We start from the raw sequence: 14,526 nt of genomic DNA, 5'->3' as shown, positions 1-14,526 counted from the left end.
TGCTGTAGACAGTATAATATACACTGCATAATGAATACGTTCGCATGGATAACTCACTTCGTGAGTAAAAACACTTATTCTTAACTGTACTTTGATTAAAGAAAAACCTAATGAAAATTATCAAACTCAAAATCGCGATATTTCCTAGTTTACGCAAATGGATGAACTACTTTTCTTCCTTCCTATACCTAGTAGAGTGATTTGTGTTTTACGCCAGTATCATCGAACTCCAGTCTTGGAGGGGGGAGCAAGCGGTGTTTCCGGTTCTCTAAAGGTATAGACAGGTTAATATTAAAAATGTTGGTAAAAATAAAATGATGTCCCTGTACTTTTCTACATGCAATACGTCCTCTTTGTTCCAACTATAAGGCGAATTTCAGGTCCCAGGTCTCAAATATGGGACAACCAGTACAATATGGGACACCAGGCAACCCTAAAATGAGACGAGGATTCGTCATGAGATTACCAAGATACGATTTACAGATGGAGAAAACCTTGGAAAAATATTCAACCAGATAAGTATAATCAGGATTCGAAACCACGCCCAAGAGCAGCCTCGGATCACTGGACGAGCTTGGTATCTCGCCGAGATTTTGTTGTATCCCAGTGGTGTGCTTTTCTTGTGTGCTCTTAATAGAACAAACTGCCCACAGCATCAAGGAATATTAATATTTTTAAGGGTTTAATGTCTGCTCGGAACATTCATGTATGTGTAGAGATAACGAGTACAAAAACCAATCTATACTAACAATAAATCTGTAGCCGAAATTTTTCTGGTAATTTTCGATTTTCCAAAATTAATTGGTCCTAACATATATAATAATTAATCACCCTGAAACCGAAAATCGCTTTTTTGACATTTTTGTTTGTATGTCTGTCTGTCTGTCTGTCTTTTCACGCGATAATGGCTGAACGGATTTCGATGAAAATTGGAATGTAAATTAAGTTCGTTGTAACTTAGATTTTAGGCTATATGGCATTCAAAATAGATTATTTAAAAGGGGGGTTATAAGGGGGCCTGAATTAAATAAATCGAAATATCTCGCTTATTATTGATTTTTGTGAACAATGTTACATAACAAACGTTTCTTTAAAAATAATTTCCGATAAGTTTTATTCCTTGAAAAATTTTGATAGGACTGATATTTAATGAGATAAATGAGTTTTAAAATTAGAATAACTGTCATCTAAGGCCGTGTAATTAATTAAAAAACAAATGACTTCGTCTATAAGGGGCCTTAGACAGCAACAATCGAAAGCTATGAAAGATATGGTTTTTAACGTCATATACCAAGTGTTCACATTTTATAACATGTTCCATTCGACCTACACGACCTGAAGATGCCAATCAAAATTGGCGAAAACGTTTGTTTTTAAAATCTGTGTAAATGTTATTATAACATGTTTTATTGTGTTATGTTAAGTATTGACTGAATAGAACTCATTTTTCAATTAACTATGAAAGATAGCCTACAGATAATGTTCTGCGTTTGTATGAAGTAATATCGGAAGCTAAATTAACCGATTTGTATAATTAATTATTAATTCACCATTGGAAAGTGTAGTTTCTCTAGGTGGACATAATGCTATATTGTTATTACAGTAACTTCTAAGTGAATCGAGGACAGGTAAGATTAAAATAGCTTCTTATGCACAGAAAACTTGATAGGCTATTCTGTACATTCGTTTCCTGTATTTCCTAAAATAATTTTTATGACCAAATGAGTGGTCTCTGGATCAAAATGATCGCATTTTAATTATTTAAATACAATTTAAATTAAGTAACATAATAAACGATTTACCCTTATATCAAACACGAATGTTCCCTGGATCAAATGTCCTATTTTAATTATGTAATTACTTTATATTTATTTCTAACGGGTGCAGCGGAGCGCACGGGTACGGCTAGTTATTCTAATAAATTAATTATTGATTATATCTTATTATCAACCAAACAAAATTATCGGAAGTACAGTAACAGTACCGGTAGCAGTTAAAGAGGCAGCTTTAACTTTGTATGGAAGTCACAGAGCTGAAAGCTACTGTATACTAGAGTTGGGCAACACGATTCTTTTTCAGAAGTCGATTCCAACAATTCAATCAGACATTACGAATAGATTCTAACGATTCGTTCACGATTCTTCCCAGTCTGCGATTCCAACTATTCTTTTGAATCGTCAACGAGTTCACGATTCTTCCCAGTCTGCGATTCCAACTATTCTTTTGAATCGTCAACGAACGACACGCAGGACACTTTCCTTTGCAAACCACGCGTAGAACAAAAACGTTCTACATCTCTCGCATAGATGGCATAAGAGGCGAGACATTGGATTGTCTCTTTCTCATTGTTGGAACCATTCAGTATGACCTCCATTAGTCTACAAAATTATCCAAGATAATGTTTCTAAATTATAATTTATCAACTGAACCTTATTATGAAGTACATTTTTTTCTTTACATCTCTATTTAACTATGCAAATTTCAGGTTTGTGTTCATTATTTTCCATACTTAACAAATGCAGTATTTTGATTTCACTCTCGCTCGGGAGCATTCGGCACGGTTCGGAAATGTCCGCTGACAGGTTACATCAAACAAATAAATAGAATCGTGGGTTACGATACCATGCCGATTCATTACTATTCTTTTGAATGACGATTCGTTACGATTCTTTTGAAGGACGATTCGTTGATACAACGAATCGATTCTTACGATTCTTTATTATCAATCGTTCGAATGAACGATTCGTTCACGAATCGACCCAACTCTACTGTATACTGTTTTGAGAACAGCCGTCAGAACGGAACCGCAGTGTCCACACTGTGAAGGTGATAATTTCATTCATTCACTCACGGTAAACTGCAGATGAAACTTCCGCAACCTAAGACATAAACGACGGGACATCCCTAAGAGAGGTAAGCATCATACCGAGCCTCCGCCTAAGATAACAGAATACAACACATTAACAACGGACAGACATCCAGAAGAATTCGAACCCAAGATCGTAGCATCAGAGCTGAGTGCCTCGCTGCGGCTACTACGATCGGCCAAGAATGATCGCTGATAGTGTAGCGTGAAGGTTGTGCTAATTAAAACTAATAATCTTCTAACATCCAATAAAAAATAATCCGTTGTTAATGTATAACATTACATTTCTAAATAGACAATCGATCTTCCGTGGACTATGCGTTGAATATGTCTGTATTTCCAGGTTCACAGCTGTCCATATTCCACATACGGAATTTACGCCATTATCTGCAATACCAGGGCAGAGTGCGTCACAGTCTCACTGTCGCAGTCATTTGTTTCAAAATAAAAAAATAGGCACAATATTTTGCTGATATACGTCAATCGCGTTCAGTAATCATAATATAGCTGTGTTAACATTAATAATTCAATACAGAACCCATTTCTGCTGGAACTTAACGGTCAGATTAACTTCCATTTCATTGAAAATAAAATTACACTACAAGAGTACGATTTTCATGGCAATTTAAAATAGAATTTTGTTCCACTTCTACGTTTTGAGCGTCACTTTTGCAATATCTACCTGAAATTCTAAGGAATTTTAAATTGCTCACCATCTTGCACTTCTTTAAAATTAAATAGCATTTGTCTGTTCCTCGTGGTTAAAAGCTACTACCGTATATCTACTTTTGCTCATCCTACAGTTATTCAAACATCGAATTTCTTTAACGACGCATTAAAATGTCTTCCAATACATCTAAAAATAAATAAATAAATAAATAAATAAAAAATAAGCACTCTTCTTCATATTTTAAATCCTTTCCGATTTTTATTATTATTATTATTATTATTATTATTATTATTATTATTATTATTATTATTAAAGAAATTATGTAGCCTACAACAACTTTTAGGTATAACAATACGTGGACTGATGGATTGAGATCGCTGGAGGAAATATATTCATAGGCCTATACCCACTGGAGAAAAAAAGAAATACGTCTTTGGAAGTCAACAAAACCACGAATCCAATACTAAACTCCTGATAATGGTGGTGGTAGTGCGAACTGAGAAGAAATCATATTTCCAAAAAAAATAATAAGTAGACTGTAGGCCTACGAGAAATAAATCAGACAAAACGTAGATTTCTAAGTTTGCAATGGTATGTAAGCCTGTCTAACAGTAGACAGAAAAGCATAAAAAATGGGTTCACATAAACAGCTGAAGAACACTGACACAAAGATGATCAGTTGGTACTTCTTATTAACACACTTAACAACAGTCTATTTCTGACCACTGTAATGTGGATCCTACGTGTTTGGTAATATATTCATTTCAGTGACAGAATATAGGCTAGGCCTACTATATTTTTATTAAGAATACTGATAGAATACTATTTAAATTTAACATATAATTATCTGCAGTTACCCGTAGTTTAGAAGCGTATACAACATGAATTAACATTAAACAACTCATTATGTGATAAAATGCGAAATCTTCTATACGCAATACGTTTTAAATCACAGATTTCAGCACTTTGTTTCTCATACCACAGCTGATGTAACCTTACTACAAGAAAGAGACAAAATGATTTACTTACCGGAAAACGAATTCGCTGAGAAATGTGAAATGACAGACGCTGATAGTATGAAAGAAACACAGCTCTGTGCACGTGTCGATAATAAAGAGAATGTCTTCTTATTACAACTGATTTACTTTTGCACAATTCCCATTCGGCAGACAAGTCAATGTACTTATAAAAAAACCGCACTCACGAACACCAAGGCCTGTTGTTATACAAGCAGAGCGACTCAAAATCGATAGATGTTTCATTCAGGAGCACGCTTTCGGACAGTGTACCTCCCATCCATCCCGGTGACCACACGCACAAAACGCCACACTTTAACTGAATTAAGTATGTAGAGAAGAACCACGATCCCTCTGATGGCCTTACTCGCAGTGAGGGAGTCCTGCCGACCGACTGAACGATGAAGGTTGGAAGGTGGCACGCAAAATCGATCTTTACAGACCACGCGCAGTACAACGTGTAACACATTTAAAGGTTCTATGCTAATAAGGGTGACGGACGGACAAGATCGCCCATATAAGCCTTGCAACAATTAGATTCTGCGCGCGAAGCATTATGGTTCCGCATCTCAGCAGCTGGCTCGATAATACGCATGTATCACTAGGATTATTACTTTTTTAATGGGGAGAAAACATTAGTTTTTACATACAGTACTTTATAATATATACTTTAATAAACTGTATAAAACTTCACGGCATTCCGGCACGTTTTTGTTGCATTTTTAATCATAATAACCGAAAAATGTGTGAATAACTATGTTAACTTTTTCTTTTCTATTTTGCGTAGACCTTGGAAGTCTCAGTTGGACGAAAAGATGGGTAAAAACGACAAAATTTCCGTGCATTGGACAGCAATCATCTCTCCGTCCGCTAAAAAAAAAATATTCTACATACAAAAGACTTCCACTATCTTTTTCTGCAGAAGAAAAGCACTGCGTCGTATATCATATTGAAATATTTCAATTCCTAACTAGCTGATTTCTTCACAAATGGTGGGGTTAAAAAAAGCGCAAAATCCCTAATTTACCCACCAATCCATCCATCCATCTCTTTGAGACTATCTGTCTGTCTATCCATCCGTATGGTTAGCTCAGTCGGTACATCACTGGCTTACGATGACTGCAGACCCTGGTTCGAATCTCGGTAATAGCGGAGGTTGTCCCGTTTCCCTTCATCATTTCACTGTCACTCTCCATTTCAGTATTCATTATCATCATTTCAGTATCCACAAAAAAGATGACGTGTGTAATAGCCTACTGTGACTGACGTATACATACATAAGCGTTCTGTCCAGTGGCAAGTCTATCACTGTAAACCCAGCATTCTCCAATCTTTCCCATTTTCTGCCTTCCTCTTAGTCTCCGCATATTATGATCCATATTATCTTAATGTCGTCTATCATGTGATATCTTTTTTTGTCCCGAACTCTTCTCCCGTTCACTGTTCCTTCCAGTACACCCTTCAGTAGGCAGTTTTTTCTCAGCCAGTGACCTAACCAATTCCTTTTTCTCTTTCTGATCAGTTTCAGCATCATTCTTCCTTCACCATTTCTTTTCAACACAGCTTCAGTTCTTATTCTGTCTGTCCATTTCACATGCTACATCCTTCTCCATATCCACATTTCAAATGTTTCTATTTACTTCGTTGTAATGTCCATGTTTCTGCTCCATACAATGCCACACTCCACACAAAGTACTTCTCTAGTCTCTTCCTTAGTTCTTTTTCCAGAGGTCCGCAGATGATGCTCCTTTTTCTACTAAAAGTTCTCTTTTGCCATTACTATCCTCCTTTTGACTTCCTGGCAGCAGCTCATGTTACTGCTTATAGTACACCCCAAGTATTTGAAGCTGTCCACTTGCTCTACTGCCCCGTATAGAATTCACAAGTTTACTTTCTTTACTTTTCTTCCTATGGCCATGGCCTTTGTATTGTTTTCATTATTTATCTCCATCCCATACTGCTTACAGCTGTCATTCAGCTCCAGTAGCATATCCCTTAATATCACCATCTCTTCCGCTAACAGCGCCATAGTACACTTTCGAGATGAGGAGGAAACACTCTAGTCCTAGTGGAACTACAACAGAACCTTAAGGCCAGCTAAGTTGATCTAAAGATGACACCTCATGGCTGAGAAATAATGTGTACAAAAACGCGAACGTTCAGACTTTAAAAATCATCCACAGTATAGGAGCGGTGAGGCACAATAAGCCCACTAAAAACTTCAGTGCTAGCTTTTCGGCTCCTCCTCCATACCAAAGCAAAAATCCACCTACCTACCTTATTTTCCGTCAGTTATAAGATGGAATAATAATAATAATAATAATAATAATAATAATAATAATAATAATAATAATAATAATATCCTGGATTTCTTCACAATGTCGTGATTTCTCTCCATGCTCACTTCGGCACGTTTGACTGGGCAACATTATCATGGATAGGTGGCTGGTCTAACTTAAAATTGGTAAGATACAGAAGGGCTAAGTGGAATTGGGAAGAAGGCGGATCGTGGGCCTTGAAATTTTTACCGTCCTAAAATTCGCCTGGAGTAACTTGGGAAGCTTCTTTGCTTTCAAATGCATCATTCTTTACAAAATGGTCGGTTTTCCCTTTCTGTGGTGGAGCACTGAAATTAATTTAATACGGATTCGAGATATCGATGTCCACACCTGTGGAGTAACGGTCAGCGCGTCTGGCTTCGAAACAAGGTGGCCCGGGTTTGAATCTCGGTCGGGGCAAGTTACCTGGTTGAGGTTTTTTCCGGGGTTTTCCCCTCAACCCAATACGAGCAAATGTTGGGTAACTTTCGGTGCTCGACTCTGGACTCATTTCACCGGCATTATCACCTTCATTTCATTCAGACGCTAAATAACCTAGATGTTAATACAGTGTCATAAAATAACCCAATAAAAAAAAGATACCAATATTTTCTCAACATCATTAAAGCAAATTCACTGATATTTTTCTATGACCACTAGACCTTGAGTCTGGTATCATTATTATTATTATTATTATTATTATTTTTTTTTAATCCAGTGCCACTAGGTTGTCATTTTAAAATATATCTGATCTTCTCTCCCGGCAATGGCTTACGTGTAATCCAGTTCTGAGACCGGGACTCCTGGAAAGCGGAGTTACATTACATCGATGATGATAGGATGATCAGATAGATTGATAGATGACCACATGTGTGCTCTCATCGGGAAACGAACCAGGGACTTCATGAACTCTAGCCAGAATCTTTGACCACTAGACCATGAGTCTGATATTATTATTATTATTATTATTATTATTATTATTATTATTATTATTATTATTATCAAAGAAACATAACTAATTTTCTCTCACAATAGGACTATAGTTCCAAAATCTGTTACAGTTCCCTTTTGAGCCTTTCTCTGTACTACTACATAGGCCTACTCGTACATCGTAATCACGGAGGTCACGCGTATACAAGCATCATTTTCACACTTGTAGTTCACTGTCTTAAGTTATGTTCAACATTCTAATGCGAAGGAACGAAAGAATATCTGATGAAGGACAGAGCCACAAGGTTGAGAACATGTTACTATAATTTATTCATACAAACTTTCTCCTGCAATTGAAGATTTCCAATTAAATTATATTATTGTAAAGTTAGTTTGAGTGTTCGAGCTGTGACTATACCTACCTTCGGATACGAGTACGAGTATAAAGTCCGTTAGTTCAAACCCAACCGACACCTAAATACATTTTTTGTTGTTGGTTATGTAATATCGCTGTATCAAATATAGATTATTTAACATCAATGGGGTCCACACCTGTGGAGCAACGGTTAGCGAATCTGGTCGTGAAACCAGGTGGCCCGGGTTCGATTCCCGGTCGGGGCAAGTTACCGGATTAGGATTTTTTCCGAGGTTTTCCCTCAACCCTATACGAGTAAATGCTTGGTAACTTTCGGTGCTGGACCCCGGATTCATTTCACCGGCATTAGCAGCTTCATCTCATTCAAACGCTAAGTAACATAAGATGTTGATAAAGCGTCGTAAAATAACCTACTAAAAAAAAGACATCGATGGAATTGTTGAGAGCGAGATGGTATTTGGCAAGATTAGGCCGAGTATTCGCCATAGATTACCTGACATTCGCCTTATGGATGGGAAAAACCTCGGAAAAGCTCAACCAATCAATCAGCCTAGCGGGAATTGAATCCACGCACGAGTGCAGCTCCGAAATAAAATATTATAATGGTGCTGCTCAGCGGAGCGAATTCTACTGTCGGAGAAATCAGAGATTACGAAGAAAAATTTCCTCCGGTGATCTCGGTACTACCGTAGATGGTAGAGGGGGTATACAGAGGGATTCGGAGATTTGGAGAGAAGCGACAATCGACGGACGGAGTTTTCAAGTACGACCGGCGCCGGGACTGGCGGTAGTTGTCAGTGGGATAAAATGACGCGAGCCACCGGCGTAGCTCAGTCGGCGGAGGTGTTTGCTTGCCTATTCAGAGTTGCGTACGGGCGCGGGTTCGATTCCCGCTTGGGCTGATTATCTAGTTGGTTTTTTTTTCCAACTGTAAGCCAAGTATCAGGTAATCTCTGACGAATGCTCGGCCTCATATCATCAAATATTATCTCACTAACACCAATCCCATCGACGATAAATAACCTCATAGTTGTTACAGCGTCGTTAAATAGTTAAAAAACCAAGTAAAATAAAAAAAATAAATAAAATGACACTGAAGTGGATATCCGACACATGGAAATTCTTTTTAAAATAGCAGAATTTTGTCAAGGAGGTTATTATTAAAATTGTTTAAAATTTGCTTTCCCAGTATTTCAGACTTTGTGGATGATGATGAGGTCTACTGCTGCTGCTGCTGCTGCTGCTGCTGCTGCTGCTGCTGCTGCTGCTGCTACTACTAGTACCACAAAGAACTTGCTAATTTCTTAGATAATAAACCTGTATTATGATAATAGGGGAAAGTAATTATACTGTAAGTTCACAGGGCTAACGGCTTCGAAGCTGGGTACCTGGTTATAATGAAGTGCACTGTAAGCAATTTAAAACATGGGGGCATGAGATAGTTACTCTGCCTGCCATAAAAATTCACTTCAATTAATCCCCAAGGTAAAAAAAAATAAATAAAAAATAAAACTACTATTACTACTACTACTACTACTACTACTACTACTCTATTACTACTACTACTACTATTAGTTATTATTGGCGTTATTATTATGATTGTGTTACGGTATATTTGTTAATATTATACACTGTTCAAAACAATTAGGGAAACACTTATAATTAATTGTATAGGTTACTGTTTTTTTGGAGCTCTGATGACGAAAATTGGTAAATATATAAGTTCAAACATAAATTTCATCTATGGATAACACTTTTAAAGATCCATGGCCTGAATTCAGAGTAATTACCTGAAATAAATCTTTGATTATGGAAGGTCCTGACAACTTTTAATTGCTCAGCTTTCTGACATTGCTATGGTAACGAATGCTGATTATTGCCTTGTTTATTAAAGCTTCTAACAAAATGAGACATTTAAATAAGTTTTAAATGTACCAAGCACTACTTCTCTTACGAGAAGGTCAATCTCTGCGACTAGTGGCTAGAGAGTTTGATGTTTCTCCTTCTGTGGTGCCCAGATTACGCAAAAGGCACAAAAGGACAGTTCAATATTGTAGAAGACCTGGCCAGGGTCGTACACGTAAAACAAACCTCTGCCAAGACAGATACATTGTCACATCTGCTCTTCGACAAAAACTGCAAGAGATCTGCTAAATGACATCCATATGGCTTCGGTGTCCGGATTTCAGATCAAACCATAAGGAATAGATAAAGGAAAGAGAATATACGGCCAAAAAGGCCTGTTAAAAATCACGCTTAACAAATCGATATAAGGCATCAATATTATGGATTTATTAATTTGTCCTACACAATAATCTCTGTAATGTTGACAATCAATATTTGAGGAGAAAAATTCGCTCCGGCGCCGAAGATCGAACCCGGGTCCTTGGTTCTATGTACCAAGCGCTCTGACCACTGAGCTACGTCGAATTCAATCCACAGCACCGGATCGAATCTTCCTCCTTCAGTCAATCAGCTGAGTGCGCTCCTAGTATAATGGCAGTTGACACTAGACATATACGTCAACTTACAGGGTGTTTCAAAAATACGGGGCATAATTTCAGGTATGTATTTCCCACATGTAGACAGTCAAAATAGTTCATTACAACATGTGTCCGGAAATCCTTTATTTCCGAGTTATGGCCTTCACTACATTGAAATTCACCGGAACGTTTTTCTTTCCGCAGGTCGTTGCCGTCAAAGGAGACATTAAGAGGGCACTCTGACAGTTCATTCCGAGGCGAAGGTTACATTCAGTGTTGTGTAGGCGTTAGACTGTGCGACATGTATTCAAATCAAGAGCTGGCAGAGATACACTTCATGTACGGTAAGGCGGACGACAATGCTGCGCTGGCTCGTCGTTTGTACCAGGAGAGGTACCCACAGCTACAATGTCCAGATCGGAAGACATTTGTACGTCTCCATTGCCGTCTGTGGGAGTATGGAAAATTTAACTCTCCTGGTTTGGGAAGGGGACGACCAAGATCTACAACTCCAGAAGTACAGGAGGAGATTCTGGAGGCTGTGAATATGACTCCTTCTATCAGCACACGAAGGGTAGCGTTGCAAGTCAATGTTCCTCATACGACTGTCTGGAGACTGTTGAAAGAGTATCAATTGTATCCTCATCATTTGCAACGTGTACAGGCCCTGTGACCAGCAGATTACCCTGCACGAGTTAGGTTCTGTCAGTGGTTCTTGCAGCAGTCAATGAGACATCGATGTGAGGTCTGTATTCAAGCAGGAGGTGGACATTTTGAACATATTCTGTAATGACAACGACCTGCGGAAAGAAAAACGTTCCGGTGAATTTCAATGTTGTGAAGTCCATAACTCGCAAATGAAGCATTTCCGGACACATGTTGTAATGAACTATTTTGATTGTCTACATGTGGGAAATACATACCTGAAATTATGCCCCGTATTTTTGAAACACCATGTATATGCCTAACTTGGAGTCAGGCCACAAAGGGAAACACTGAAGGAGGAAGGTTCGATCCGGTGCTGTGGATTGAATTCGGCGTAGCTCAGTGGTCAGAGCGCTTGGTACGTAGAACCAAGGACCCAGGTTCGATCTCCGGCGCCGGAACGAATTTTTCTCCTCAAATATTAATTATAAGGCATCAAGACTCATGTTTGCTGAAGACCATACTAATTGGAACCTGAACCAGTGGCAGTCTGTGCTCTTCTCGGATGAATCCAGCGTCTTACACGTTGTGATGGTCGTTTTAGGATGTGGGCACCGCCAATGGAAAGACTGTCTACAGCATGTGTCCAGGAAGTTAATACATTTGGTAGCCTACGGGTTCCATAATGATCTGGGCCGATATAATGTTCGACAATCGCACAGTGTGCAATATCGCAAATCTAGCTGGACAAAATTCATAATTTATCTGTATTCCAACGGATTGTTATGAAACTTTGTACAGACCTTATAGATAGCACATATGCTTTGTGTACAAACTCTGACTACGATTGTGTAAGAGGAGCTACCCCTTTATACGGGGTGGTTTTAAACAAAAATAGTAACTTCTCTCCTATTTAACAGATTTTTATGAAAAATTGTACGGAAGTTACAGATAGGATACATTTTTTGTGCACAAACTATATTTACAGTTCCAAAAGAGGAAGTACCCCTTTACAGGGGGTACATTTACACAAGATTAACTTCTCTCCTACATAACAGATTTTATGAAACTTTGTACAGGAGGTACAGGTAGCATATATTTTTGTGTACAAATTCTGATTACATCTGTATGCTACCTGTAGGACTAGTAGTTGTACAAAGTTGCATAAAAATATATTATGTAGGAGAGAAGTTGTTAATTTTGTCTAAATGCACCATTATAAGGAGGCAATTTCTCTTATAAAGCATAATAAGACTTTGTAGACAAAAAACAATATATTTCACCTGAAACTTCTATATAAAGTTTCATAAAAATCTGTTAGGAGTGAATTTATTAATATTGTTTAAATGCATCCCTAAAAGGAGTAGTTCCACTTATGGAACCGTAAATATAGTTTGTGCACAAAAAAATATATGCTACCTGTAACTTCCGTACAATGTATCATAAAAATCATTTAGACAGGACAGAAGTTATTAATTCTGTCTAAATGCACCAGCTATAAAGAGGTAGTTTTTCTTGTGGAAACGTAATCAGAGTTTGTACACAAATCATATGTGCCACGTATAAGTCATGTACAAAGTTTCGTAACAATACGTTAGACTGCAGAGAAGTTATTAATTTTGTCCAGCTAATGATTTGCGTTCTGATTCAATGTGCGTTTGTTAAGGTTAGATAAAATGAGTCCAATGTATTTTTAAACTCATATTCCATGTGAATAATACCATACCATGTGAATAATATTGTAGGCCTAAAACACTCTCACAGTGATTAAAAACTTCCTTAGTCAATGACTCTTTTCTGCTGTTAAGCCAAACATGGAATAGTTACCGTAAGCCCTACCACTGAAAAAAAGTCATTAGACTACTGATAAATGCTCAAAACGCGCAGACTTTAAAACAAGGATTCAACACTCTAAATGATGCTGTATTAAATAGTAAAAGAATTGTTGTAACCGCACGTGTCCGGCTATATTAAAACTCGCATTATATTTGGAGAACTTTAAAAACATAAGTTTTTCAATTGTAATATTTAAACCCTACTGTAAGAAGGAAAATACTTTATAAACTTGTAATTGAAGTTACATTAGTAAGAACGTACCTATATGAACAAATTCATGTTTCACAACACAATAAATCACTAATAATTTGGCTCTTTTTCACCCACATAGTAAGCTCTCTCTCTACGACTGAACAGGAGTTAGAATGTTAGGAAGAACTCAAAGTTTATACCCTTATAAATATAGTTTGCCGCTGATAAATCAGTAAAGGCTACATATTACTCACAACATTCTTCAAATGTTAAAGAACACGAATTCATATTCCCCAATGCAAGTCGAAATTTGATTTTTGTCCACCTAGATCGAGAAAATAGCACACTGTGAATCGTACAGATCTCGTAATTGTTCCCAGCGACTGAATGTGTCCGGTATATTGAGGACGTTATGAAAGAACATGTAGTGCCTCCTGCCATTGAAGTAGGTCTGGATTTCTGTTTGTTCAGGATAATGCCACAGTACATTCTGCTTCTGTTACCAGGAATTTCCTAAGAGAGAATAAAATTGAGGTACTGTAGTGGCCAGCGACCTGAACTCGATTGGACACTTGGAATCTTCTAGATGGGAAAATCAGGAACGGACATCAAGCTCCACAAACCCTGCAGGAACTTGGAGATGCTCTAAAGAAGGAATGGGAGAATATCCCTCAAGAGGAAATCCAGAAACTCATAAGGATTGTGCCACAAAGGTGCCAAGCTGTCATCAAATGTCATGGAGGCCATACACGATACTAGAACTTTATAAAGTATGTTTAAGTTAGGACAAGATTTGTCTTGATTTTAAATGATGTCACGAATAATGTATTTATTAATTTTTCTCCCTGTGCCCTTGCCCAATGGAAAAATATTCATGTAAATCATAGAGTTCTCTAATTGTTTTGAGCAGTGTACGATGTTCCAATAGAACATATTCATGAATATTATGTTTTCCTGAGTATGGATAAATTATTCTTAAACAGTGAACCTTAACAGATTCATACAACACGTTTCTTCGGTTCCATTCTGAAATTCCATTTAATGTATTTTATGTTAAACTAAATCGATTAGACTAATTGACAGTCACTATGTGAATAAACGAATGTTCTAGGAGAATTATAATTGTTAGAGATGGTAAATTTTCGCAGTCACGATAAATGCGGAATGTACCTAAATGCTGTTAAAATAAATCAT

At 37.4% G+C, this 14,526-nt stretch overlaps 1 protein-coding gene across 1 annotated transcript in view; it reads right to left on the bottom strand.

The window, feature by feature from the left end:
- Positions 1-4,984, bottom strand: part of LOC138710379 (protein THEM6-like) — a 292,209-nt gene extending 287,225 nt beyond the window's left edge. Inside the window, exon 1 of the mRNA XM_069841259.1 lies at positions 4,566-4,984. The gene's annotated coding sequence lies outside the window, so the exon portion shown is untranslated. The remainder of the gene's footprint in view (positions 1-4,565) is intronic.
- Between the last annotated feature and the right edge of the window lie 9,542 nt (positions 4,985-14,526).

This window comes from Periplaneta americana, chromosome 12 (assembly GCF_040183065.1).
Source record: "Periplaneta americana isolate PAMFEO1 chromosome 12, P.americana_PAMFEO1_priV1, whole genome shotgun sequence".
Classification (NCBI taxonomy): Eukaryota; Metazoa; Arthropoda; class Insecta; order Blattodea; family Blattidae; genus Periplaneta; species Periplaneta americana.
Note: the sequence above shows the minus strand (reverse complement) of the source record. Positions and strands in the feature narration are given on the sequence as shown.